Source organism: Columba livia, chromosome 11 (genome assembly GCF_036013475.1).
Source record: "Columba livia isolate bColLiv1 breed racing homer chromosome 11, bColLiv1.pat.W.v2, whole genome shotgun sequence".
NCBI lineage: Eukaryota > Metazoa > Chordata > Aves > Columbiformes > Columbidae > Columba > Columba livia.
Genome location: NC_088612.1, coordinates 1552717 through 1564874, shown reverse-complemented (window position 1 = coordinate 1564874; position 12158 = coordinate 1552717). Strand labels below are relative to the sequence as shown.

Sequence of the window (12158 nt, the reverse complement as noted above, 5' to 3'; positions counted from 1 at the left end):
TTCCTGAACATTATTGCTTATTCATGGTTTCTCTCGCTCCCTGTAAGGATGCTTATTCAATTGGGATGATGGAGGCTAACAAATAATCTTCAGTGCATCTCCTCAGCATTTAAAGGTCATTTGAGAATGTCTGTTTGGAATGATTGTAACTGAGATTAGTCCTCAGCTGACAAGAAATCAAATGAAAAGGGCACGTTGTTCAGGAATATAAAGGAGACATACCAGAGAGTATTTGCCTTGTTTCTACGTAAAGCAGCACATACCCTCCTAGGCACTGATGTAGTGAATCTCTGAGAATTACTGTAGGAAACAACAGCTTTTAGATCAATTCTGCTCTCATTCACAACTTACATTCAAGACCAGGGCTTGTTCCACTGCTTTTAAAAGTGGTTTATTTAGAAATTGTAGAAGTGGCTGCACATACAAACCTCTTGAAAAGAAAGATTTGTATCAGTAATTCCAGTCACCAGCTTGGAAATTTCCCCCCATGAGGAAATGCGAATGCGCATGATGTAATATATGACTGCTTTTATATACTACAGAGCCTGAACAACTAAGTTGTTAATTTTGTTAATTTTTCTCTTGCTTCCATTTTGTGTGGAGAGGCAAATGTTCTGTCAGCCATTATCTTGAGAAAAATTGTAACTGATAGGTTCATTTTCATTTATGCCTAAGGAATTTTCACATTATTGTAAGCTGGAAAATATTAGATAATTAACATTGGTGATAAAACTGCATTCATACTGATTACCCTGTTCCACATATATGCTTAATTGTCAACATTGCAATAGCTTTAACTGCAAATAGACATCGTCCATTAGCCAACCAGACTGTTCAGTGAGAAAAACACAGACATTTTAGCTGTTATTTGGAGGATGAGAAGAGTATAATTATCATTTAAATAGGCAGTTTTACTTTTCTTATCCACTTGGAATCCCCCTCCAAAAAAAAAATTGTCTTCAATATTTGGGGACAAAGCAACAACGTTGCTTACAATAACATTGATAATGAAATCTCCTAACGCACTGTCCATCCAGAACTATCCCAGTGTTTTACGAAGATAGAACTCTTTTCATTTTCATTTCTGGAAAGGAGGAAATGAACACAGCAATGAGAAACAATGTGGCTGGCTGTGTGTATCTTGAGTTACTGGCCAAACCTTATGAGGACACCTGAAAGAGAAAACACACTCCCCAGATTCACATGCAAACTAACCCTTTCCTACATAGGTCACACCTGCTTCAAGCAGAATAGGGAGCTGGGGGTCTCCCTACTGCACTGTTTCTTCTGCTTTGGATCCTAGTTACTAACACCAAAGAAAAAATAAGATCTATAGAGTTCCCTGTGATTTCTTTGTGTGCAAATTTTCTGATTGGACTTGACATCCCCTGTGTCAATAAGGGGAGTGACAAATACAGGGAAGCTCTTGCAAGAGAGACAGATGAAAGAACTCCAGCTTTGGTGCGTGTTTCTATGGGCTCTCCCTCCACTCAGTCTAACGCTGCCCGATTTCTGACAGCACTTTTTCCTTCACTGTGGAACCTCCTTCAAATCTCAGAAGCCTGACGTGACTCCAATGACCTGAACAGTCTCAACAGAAGCTGAATTAGTCTCCTAAATGCAAAGCATTTTCACCCCAGTGCATTCAGTCCTCATCCCTCTGCAGGTTCAGTTTAATGACGGAATTATATTCCAAGCTATTGAGCATTTGTGTTCACTCAGTCCAGTGTTTCAGCCTGCTCTATCTATCACTGGTGTTATTTCCCTGGATGGTTGTTTCATATTTTATTAGAAATGACAGCTCTATTATTACCAAGAAAAAAAAATGTAGCATGAAAGAAAAAAATACAAGCACTAGCTTTAAGATCCAGGTGCTGAAGGATGCAAAAGTTTTACCTGGTGACACACAGGAAATGTCTGGATCTGTAAAATCTTTTCTACTTGAATGGTTTATTAAAACTGACACCAGTACAACAATTACTACCAATTATTTTATCAGAGTGTCTATTACATTCAAAGTGAGAAAGTTAGTATCAAAAAACATACCTAAAATCTAAAAGTAGATCAAGACCATTGCCCTAGGGGTTACTTGATTGCTCAAGAATTTGTTAAGTATATGAGAAGAATTTTCTCTCCAGATTACTAGTTCAAACCCATACCTGATACTAATCACAGAAACAAATACCAGCAGGTATTTTATGGTAGCTTGTATGACATTATTCATAGGCCAAATTCTGTAGTGCTCAGATGTCCCTATCAGAAAAATCATTACAATGGGTACTTCTGAGCAGGTTACGCTACCTACTTCCCAAGCCAAAGAGTCACCCTTCAGGAACCTGTGCAGTCACATAAGGTAGAAGCTCATTTTCCCCATCAGACTGTATATGTAACTGGTTTTTTCTTTCTATTAGAAGTCATAAAAATAAATTTACAATATGTCTTAATTGTAAAGTTAACTTAAACGTAACCCTAACTCAATTTACATATGCATGGAGAACCCTCACCTTTTGGTTTGAGATCCTCAGATCAAAGTGGTGCAGAAAATCGAGGCTGCTCTGCAGAATGAATGTGGTGAGCAGCTTTCAAGCAGCATTAACCTCATAATACCTTGCTCCTATGCCTGGCACAGATAAGCAATAATGCCCGATCTACAGTCTGCAAAAGAATTAATCATGATTCAGTTTCCTACAGGATTTCCCAGGCTGAAATGCCTGATCCTAATATTTAATGACGCAACATACGCACATCAAAATTGAACTACACAAGAGGTTCCACTTAAATATGAGAAGAAACTTGTTGGGGGTGAGGGTGGCAGAGCCTGGCCCAGGCTGCCCAGGGGGTTGTGGAGTCTCCTTCTGTGCAGACATTCCAACCCGCCTGGACACCTTCCTGTGTAACCTCATCTGGGTGTTCCTGCTCCATGGGGGGTTGCACTGCATGAGCTTTCCAGGGCCCTTCAACCCCTGACACTCTGGGATTCTGTGATACCTGGGATGCACTAGAACTATCACACTGGTGCTGTCCTGCCTCCCTTCATTAGCTCCAATAAACCGTGTTACATCAGACTGAATAAAAACCTGAAAACCCTCAACAAATTAGAATAGTTCCTCATGTTTTCTTGGACAAAATATCTGTGCAGAAATGATGAGGATGTCCAGCAAAACAAAAGATACAGTAAACATATCACACAGCAGGACTTACTCTCATAATGAAATGGGCATAATCATACATACAAAATTACTAATACTGACAGAGCTTCCCTTTGGGAAGCATTCAGAATTCATCTTCATAATTCAGAAGTGTGTGGTCACATGAGCTATATCAGCATAACTATAGCAGTGCAGCCATAATAATGGAGTAATGTCAATGATTCCTCATCTAGTTAGCTGCCAAGTAAGCTGTGCTAATGGGCGAGAAAGTACTATTAAAACATAGCAATTCAAATATTATTTCATATCCTGCCTGTTCTTGCCTCAAAGTAGGCCAACACAAGAGGAAAAACTTTAACACAATTTACAGTAGTTTTAACCTGCATGATGACATATATTGTGTCACTCTGGTTTTCCTTTCACGGCAAACATGCTGTGTCTGGGCAAGAAGAGGTGTGCTTCCATTTGAACTTTCCAATGGCTTCCTCGGTGCAAAGACTGTAGAAGGATCAGCCACCCTTACAAATTGCAAGAATTTAATTTACCAAACCTGCTTCTATATTTCTAAATATACTTATTAATTTCAGGCCTTCTGATAATACAGGGACTGTATTTGGGGTAAAACCCCCAAAAGTCTTTTTATCCCAATGGGTTAACAAATAGTGAACCCATTCACTATAACTATATTATAGTTATAACTATAGATTATAACTAGATTATAGTTATAACTATAATCTAAAGCCTTTGGTTCCACAAGTTACATTTCGTGTTTGGGTCAAGGCCATTATGTCTGTTAAGGTCTCAGATGACTCCTGTATGGACCACCAGGGCCCCAAAGCAATAGCAAAAGCTGCTTCTTGGGCTACTTCTGTGTTTAATGCACATCGTACAGACAGAGGAATGGGAGAGCAGTGCTGCCTCTGCAGGAGAGGGACACCAAAAAAACACAAAGCCATTTCAAACTGGAACCAAACACAGAATAAAGAGTTACCTTGTTTTGATACACAGGAACTTGAAGCAATATGTTTTTACAACTCCCGTTCACAGAATTTAAAGCCAGAAGAAACCATTAAACCACAGAGGCTGACCTCATGGATATCACAGAGCATTAAATCTCACCCAGTTTTCCTGCACTGAGCCAAATCACTTGTATATGGTTAAAGTGGGATTTTCAGTCTTGCTTTGGAATTATCAATGGAGAATCCACTACACCCCAGAGCTTCAACTGCCCATTCTGACGGTTAATAGCCCACCTACCCCCTCCCCTTGTGTACTTTAAATTTAGCACCCAACCTCAATCTGTCTACTTTCAGCTCTCCATCATACATTTTAATCCAGCAGAAACCAGTGAAACAACAGTTTTTTTACTCATGGAGAAATTGTATATTGTAACTAAGGTATCTTGAGATTAAATCTCTAATGTTATAGCATTTTCTTTGTTCCTCAAATAGTTTTAACCAAAGAAAAAAAAAAGATACATTACAATAACTTTTGACTACGACCAGAAATGAGCACATTTTCGAATGATGTTTGTAGAAAAAGTCATTCTATTTTCCTCTCTACCTAAACACAGTCACAATGAAACGAGCTTAAATTATCTCCATTCTGACAGAAGAAGACAGCCAAAGATCATGTTATATACATATGGCTCTGAATTGTTACTTATCCGCTACACAACAGATTCAGATATTTGAGCATTTGATTATGTCAACCTGTGTTCATAATTTTACATGTAGTGACTAGGAATGTATGTGTTCCTCAGACTAGCTGAAACCAGTTTCATAAAGTCAAATAAGGAAGATGGTACTTGATTAGGAAGAAGAAAAATAGAAAATAAGCTGCAGCTGAAGAAAAACCCACAGAAGGGCAAAGGAAACGCTGGAAAGGAGGAAACAACCAAACCAAGGGATAAAATAAAAAAGCCTGAGAGTAGTTTTTAAGGACAGGTCTTGAGAAGGACATTAAATTAAGGCCACAATCGCATTAGCATTCAACATTTCTGCTTACTCTCGGGAACGTCCTCGAGACTCAAGATCAAACAAACAAGATTCCACAGGCACACAATGAAAACACAGATGTTTGCCTTGACCACAAAGCCACTACTGGAGTGACACACCAGTCCTTTAAAACACTCTGACACCAATCCGAAATAAAATTTATAAAAACACAATCTGGACCTGCAAAATTTTATCATCTGAAAAAATTCATAAAAGAAGAAACAATGGAAACTTATTTCAAAGCAGAAAATCAGAACTTTAAAAATGGACTCTTATGAAATATCAATCAGGTTTCATCCACATAAGCTGAGCTTGGAAAGCCTTAAAAAGCCAAGTAGCATTCTAGAGAACAGAGCTAAACTCCAGATGACAGGACAGTTGCAATCGGGTTGTTGCCACAGCTAAAGCAACCAGTCTGAATTAATTGCTTCTGGGAGGCTCATTCAGCTCATCCTCCAGCCTACTAAGAAACACCACCAGCACCCCACTAACTGCAAGTAAAATTAAGTGTGAATAAGATTAATAGATGGTGTTAGAACATAATAATGCAACATCTTAGCATAAACATTCTTTACAAAGAAATAAATACATCCTTACAAAACCAGGAACAATTTAACAGACCCTAGCATTTGATCAACACATCCAAAGTCTCAAAATGTGCCTAAATTCATACTTTTCAAATGAATATGATGCGAAACCAAAGCATTCCTACTCAGCAATGCAAAACTTGACAGGGCAGCAAACCTATCATTTATTTTAAACACACATCTGCATTTCCTTCTTCCCTTTCACACTCTGCATTCACATCATGACAGTCCTCCGGTGAGCAGTTTGATGCAACACCAAGTATTGTTACTGCTGCCATTCAAAAGCTAGAAGCTCCCCACTGTACATCAACTGATAAATACTATCGAATGCTGCAAACATCCACGCTCATTTGCATCACAAGAGAACTATTTTCTCTTTAGAAAAATGTGCTTATTTGGAGTTGGAGGGCAGAATGACAACATTGGTAATCTTATTGGAGTCTTTAATAGGATTCCATAAACCTAGAGCATAATTTTTATATATATCTGTATGACTTTATCTTAGATTTTAACTGCACTTTGAACTCTGCCACCATCCTGTTAAAATGAGTCTTCTAAAGTAAAGGGTGATAGCAGAAGAACTTATTGCTGATTAAATCTCTGCTTAGCCATTCTCCCAGCGGGTGCAGATAGGAGCACTTCCGAGTTATTCTTGTGCACATTAGGATTTCTCAGGCCTGGAAGTTCAATGCAAAAAGAAGTGGTATGTTCTCATGGCTCAACCCCTCATTTAGTTTGCATATGAATGCAATTCGCCTTTTTGGAAATTTAAAGTAACAATCTAGTGACTAATGCATGCAGAAGAAATTCAAAGCAATGACTCCTGTAGATCAGGATTTCAAAAGCATTTTTATAAGACTGAAGCTAACAAAATCCAACCACACAGGCATTCTGTAAAAGCAACATTAGTCTAAATTGCCCGCGTGCATCATTCTTAGGAAATACTGCATGTGCTGTGCATGCCAGGCATCCCGGAGCAGCCTTAGTCTTTGGCAGGGCTCGCAGCCTTTCCGGAGGATACAAACCACCGAGTATTTAGAAGCATTCATTAAACTCAAGTGTCTTGTTTATTGGTTGCTCAACTCAGGAGATCTTGTAACTGATTTCTCAAAGTGGCTCAGACCTTCTCGTGACCGATGGTGAGGGATTGCCTGTGACAGTGGTCACCAAACCCTTCTGATGTTGCTAGGTCCCCTCACAGGTGGAATTCTACCCGCTGTCCCCCAGAGCCACATTCCTCTGTGAGAAATCTGAGGGAGACTCTGTGCTGGATATTAAGGCTTGACATACATAGGTTTTGTCCTCCAAGAAGTTTTCTTAGGGATACAATTCCTCAGGTTTTAACAGAACTGCTCTTTCAGGTTTATCTGGAGCAAATAAACATGCTTCCAGTTTGCAGCAGAACACCTTTCTAATTTACTTCATGACAGGTCAGCCCGTTTATCAAACAGGTTAAGGTCCCTGTCTCTGCTAAATTTACCCTAATGGAAACACGTTATGGAGCACAACCATACAAAGATTTGCAGGCAATTTTGAAGAGGCAGCAGAGGGATGTGATGATCAGCCAGGTGCAATAACTTTCTTCTCCACATAATTCCTTGAGCACACCTCGGAAGACAGTTTGAGCTAATGAAGCTGGCATTGATTACCACATATTAAGGCACTTTTCCCACCTGTTCTATGAAAACAAACATATTCAACTGCTCCAGGCAGACCTGGACAAAGATGTATGCCTGCAGTCTAACTGTATCTGCTCATCCTGCCATGATGGTTTCAGTTTATAACCACTGGACATTGTAATGTGATTTCTGCACCGTTCCACTTTTTCTGTGACTTCTTAGCTGGTCCTGTGCACTCAGTACAGATTCCCCCCTGCTCCCTTACAACACAGACCCTCACCCTGCAAGGCTGCTGTCCTCCTGCCTTCCCAGACAAACCTGCCATAGGACCTTGACAGCACGGAATTTGAATACTGTCCTGATGAGTTGCTGATATTATTTGGAGAACAAGACAGATTTGTGACAGTACACTGCAATATAAGCTTTAATAAAGAAAACAGTAATTGGGTGCCTATAATTTCACTGATTACAGAAAACAGCTTGCAGCCCTCCAAATTACAGTTTGCAGAGATCATATCCCAAATCTTTAAATGCCCATGCTTCTTTCTAAGCATTCACACACAGGACTTCTCCTTCCATGGCAGAACATGAATTTTGCAGCACTGGCTTTACATATTATGAGAAGCTGTGATACAGTCTTGAACTAAACAAAAAGTTATTTTTCATCAGAAGCCGTGTTCTTAGGGTAGATCACTCTCCATGGGACGCTCAGCCAGTTCCAGTCTGGCAGAGCCACACATTGTTCTTCTATCTCAGATTTAGTCAGGCTTATCTCATGAATCTAATAAGTCTCATCCAAAAATAGTTGGTGCCTTACAACAGCATAAATTTAATAATATTGTCCAATTATTAAGAAGCAAAAGGTGAAAAACAGTGCATTTGGTCACATCTATAGCAGAGTTAAAAACACAGCCAAGGAATCCAACCTGTATTTCCTCATACAAAGCACGAAATACAGCACTATACTAAGATTATTCTCCACACACTCTTTATAAAAATATTGTTCTACAAATCCATTTGCTCTATAAAGAGACCAGGCAGCAGTATTAAAAACAAAGGCCGCCTTTGTCTTTTATCTGGAACTACAGCGTACAAATCAAAGCAAACACTTCGAGTTCTGATAGTTACATCTTTTGGTTTGTTTGTTTGTTTTTAAAATCATATCCCTTCTTTAGATAGATGAAAGCCCTTTCCCTTCCTGGAGAGGCTTTTATCAGGAAATACAGACTAAATATTCCATGCTTTGCTCATTATTTGTGCTAACCAAATAAATTCCAAAGTGACATCAAACCAAAGAGCTTGCCAAATATGAATGCTTTGGGAGAAATCCTCTGTCTCTTGAGGTAAAATGTATTTCTTCCTTCTCAGTTTATCTAATTACTATGATTCCAGATTTTATATTTTCTCCCAACCATAAAGCAACGCTCCTCCTGAAATATGTGGTTGTGTCTCCTTTGCCACTTATTCTACCTCTGCATTGTTCCTTCTTTCCTCCCATTAAAAACCAAAACAAACAAAACCACCACCTTTATGTAACAAGACAAATCAAAATAAAACCCAGAAACTCTTCTATATGTGCCTTTCTTGAGGCACATGCTCCCTTTCAAATATCCGTGACTTAGAGACAGCCAGCTCTCTCCAACCTCACCACGATCCTGGGTTGAGCTGCTTTCAGTGCCTCAAAAAGGGTAAGACTTCAGTAAGTACCTTGTATTTTTCTACATTTATTGAGGATTTTTTAGAGAATTCTCTGTTAAGAAGCTTCTAAAAGCTATTACAGAACCCTGCCAGGTGTACTAACTGCCTTTTTAACTTGGGGGGGAAAAAAGTTAACAAGCCTACCAAATAAATATAGCATATAGTGCTAGATGCTTGTACTTGAACAGGAGACCATCTCCATTTAATGGCTTCTTAGATTTGTGCTATCGTATTTCTGACTTCCGACACAAAGATAGAAAAATTAAAAGCTTTTACCATCCAACACAAAACAAAAATACTCCTCATATTTCAAACCTGCACTTATTTGTCCCGTCCCAACAGACGCGATGAGGGATGAGTTAACTCTGAACGCGACACGGATCCTGACTCAGCAGATGAGACCAGGTGTGAGTTAACTCTGGGTTAATTCTGTGCGGTTGTGTGAAGTGAATGACAGACAATCACTCCAGGGGTCTAATTCAATTATGAGTTTTACTAGAAGCACGTGTTGGAATACTAATAACAGCAAATAGTGGCTTGGCAAAAGTATTTTATGATATCAGAGAACTTATCAATACATTAACAGCAGAAGTCCTACTACGAGCAATGTATTGGCAACCACTATAGCTATAAGACAAGACTTAACAAGAATCCAACCGCAGAGCTTAAGACAATGTTACTCTTATATGTTCAAAAGGAAAAGAGAGAAAGAAAGTGGTGGAGAGGGAAGGAAAACTAAGGTAAAACAGAGAGAGAAAGAGAGTAATGTAGCATGGAAGGAAAGAAATAGGGATATAGAAAAAAGGAGAGAAGGAAAGAGCAGAGAGAAAGGAAGAAAGAAAAGGGTGAGGGATCCAGCCACTCTCAGGGTTCCACAGCGTGGATCACAGGACTTGTATGATGAGGCGTGGCCTCGGTGTCCCGCAACAAGGATGCTGGGGGTGTAGTTCAGGAACTGTGTAAACCACAGTTCCCCCTACACTGAACATGTCATCTCCTGTGGCTGGATGAACTAATTTCACCACAATGTTTTCAGCCATGATCCTTATCAATACACAACATTATTTTTTAGTTATATGAACAGATATGCAAAATGCTCACAAACACCAATTTACTGTAGAGGCTATTGGTCGTATGGAGATGCTTTCCTACAGATCCCAAATCCTACATTTTAATTCAAGCAGCCAGTCACATCTCCAGACTCATCACCTGCTGAAAACCTTCCAGAGATTAGCAGGAAAGATTTTACAAGGTACAGCACCTAGAACTCTTTCAACATCCTCTTTTTCAGTAGAAAACGAGAATTCTCCATCCCTTACCATTTTAAGATTTCCTCTTAAAATTCATTGTACCAGAGCTCCCCAGATAACAAAGTTCAATTAAAATTAGATGCATTATTTCAATTTCAAGGCTCAGTCTCTAGGCTCAATTCAGTCCTTGTTTTTCCCACTGAGAGTCATTTTAGAGTTCTCACATTATTTTATCACAATTTCCTAAATACATCCCAAAACACATTACAACATGAAAACCAAACAAGGGTAAGATTTTAATAAAACACTCAAAAAAAGCTTACGTGCTGGTAAATTACGGCATCCCAAGTAGCACCATGTACCAGCAACACAATGAGGCAGAGCCCTGGTAGTGGTGCTGCTGGCTGTCTGTCTGTCTGTCTGTCTCTCCCAGGACTCCCTTTGCTTCTGATACAGAGGCAGAACCACTCCTACCACCCATCTGCTTATTAAACATACTCATTAACTCCACATCTGTAGCTTGTTAACACAGCTCCCGCTCCAACAGCAAAGCAGGTTCTTGTTGTTAAGTATCCAAGATTTTAACTTGGTTTAAGCCAATGATTGAGCAGAAGAAACAGCAGCAGCTGTAGAAAATTCCATAGTGTCACTTACTAAAGCAGCTGATCTACAGCATTTCGGGGATGTTTTGGAAGATACAAACCATACTGGTCATAATTATCTCCTCTTATTATACTGTTTATGACTTTTAAAATTTGAGTGTTTGTTTTTTTTTCTGCTTTATCAAAAGGTGTGTGTTTACCCAAACAGTTTTCAATGACACAAGCTGTTACACAAACTTTTAGTTTTCAAACTGGCTATTGAATTTCACCCCAAATTATAAAGATTTATAACCATTATGTTTAATAAATTTAAATATTAAAATAAAAACTTTAAAATCTTTAAATATTTTTTAAAGGTACTACTGAACAAAATAAGAGCTTTGTTTTGAAGGTATCAAAAAAGCTATGTTATCAGAACTTATTTGTAGGACTGCTCTTGGATTGAAGCATCAAACAAATTAATCTGACTTTTTAGTAAAAATATCAGCCAAAAATACATGTGTGGTCATTTCTATGGTACAGAGCAGGTATCTTGAAAGAGAAAAACAGACCGAATGACTTCACACATCTTTTATGATATTGAAGTAATTATGTTGTGCATTAACTTGCTTTCTACTGCACTTCTTTCTGTTGACCCAATCTCAAAACAAAATTCAAACAAAGGCTCCATTTCTGGGGAAAAGCGAAGGGCAACAGAGCCACTGACATTGTGTATAATACTTGCTTCTGTCAGGGAGATGGGTTCATTCAGCTCCTAGTGTTTGCTTATCACTCACATTAGTGCTAATGAGGGTAAGAAGCCCCTCTGGAGGAGGAAGTAGCTCTTTTACTTTCGTTAGTCTATGAGATCTTAAAGAAAAGCATTAGAAGTTTTCATTAATCGAATATTAAACACAGGTGTGCACAAATAGTTTAAACAGGTTATTTTATGGTTTTCCACTTTTTAAAAAATTATAAATAGCTCAATATGTGCTAATACGCAACGGTAATCTGTTTGTGGCTGGTAATGAATTGTATCATATATTGCAACTCATTTCCCTCCACACCCGCTGCCTGTGTTACAAGGCCACTAGTTCTCATTTCTGTCACCGTTACGCCATCCTTGCCCCTTTGCCCGGTCACTGGGCCACAGAGAGCAGAACATTTACTGCGGCACCAATATCCGAACTCATGTCAATTTGGGTGTTTCACTTGCTTCCTGGATTTTTTTCAAAGGCTTTTACTTGTAAAAGATATCAATTAGCTTTTTTGGTATC

At 38.9% G+C, this 12158-nt stretch overlaps 1 protein-coding gene across 2 annotated transcripts in view; it reads right to left on the bottom strand.

Annotated features, from left to right (window-relative positions):
- The window catches only part of SEMA6D (semaphorin 6D), a 501178-nt gene extending 490464 nt beyond the window's left edge, over positions 1-10714 (bottom strand). For both annotated transcript variants that reach the window (XM_065076441.1, XM_065076444.1), the window contains exon 1: positions 10624-10714. The gene's annotated coding sequence lies outside the window, so the exon portion shown is untranslated. The remainder of the gene's footprint in view (positions 1-10623) is intronic.
- Between the last annotated feature and the right edge of the window lie 1444 nt (positions 10715-12158).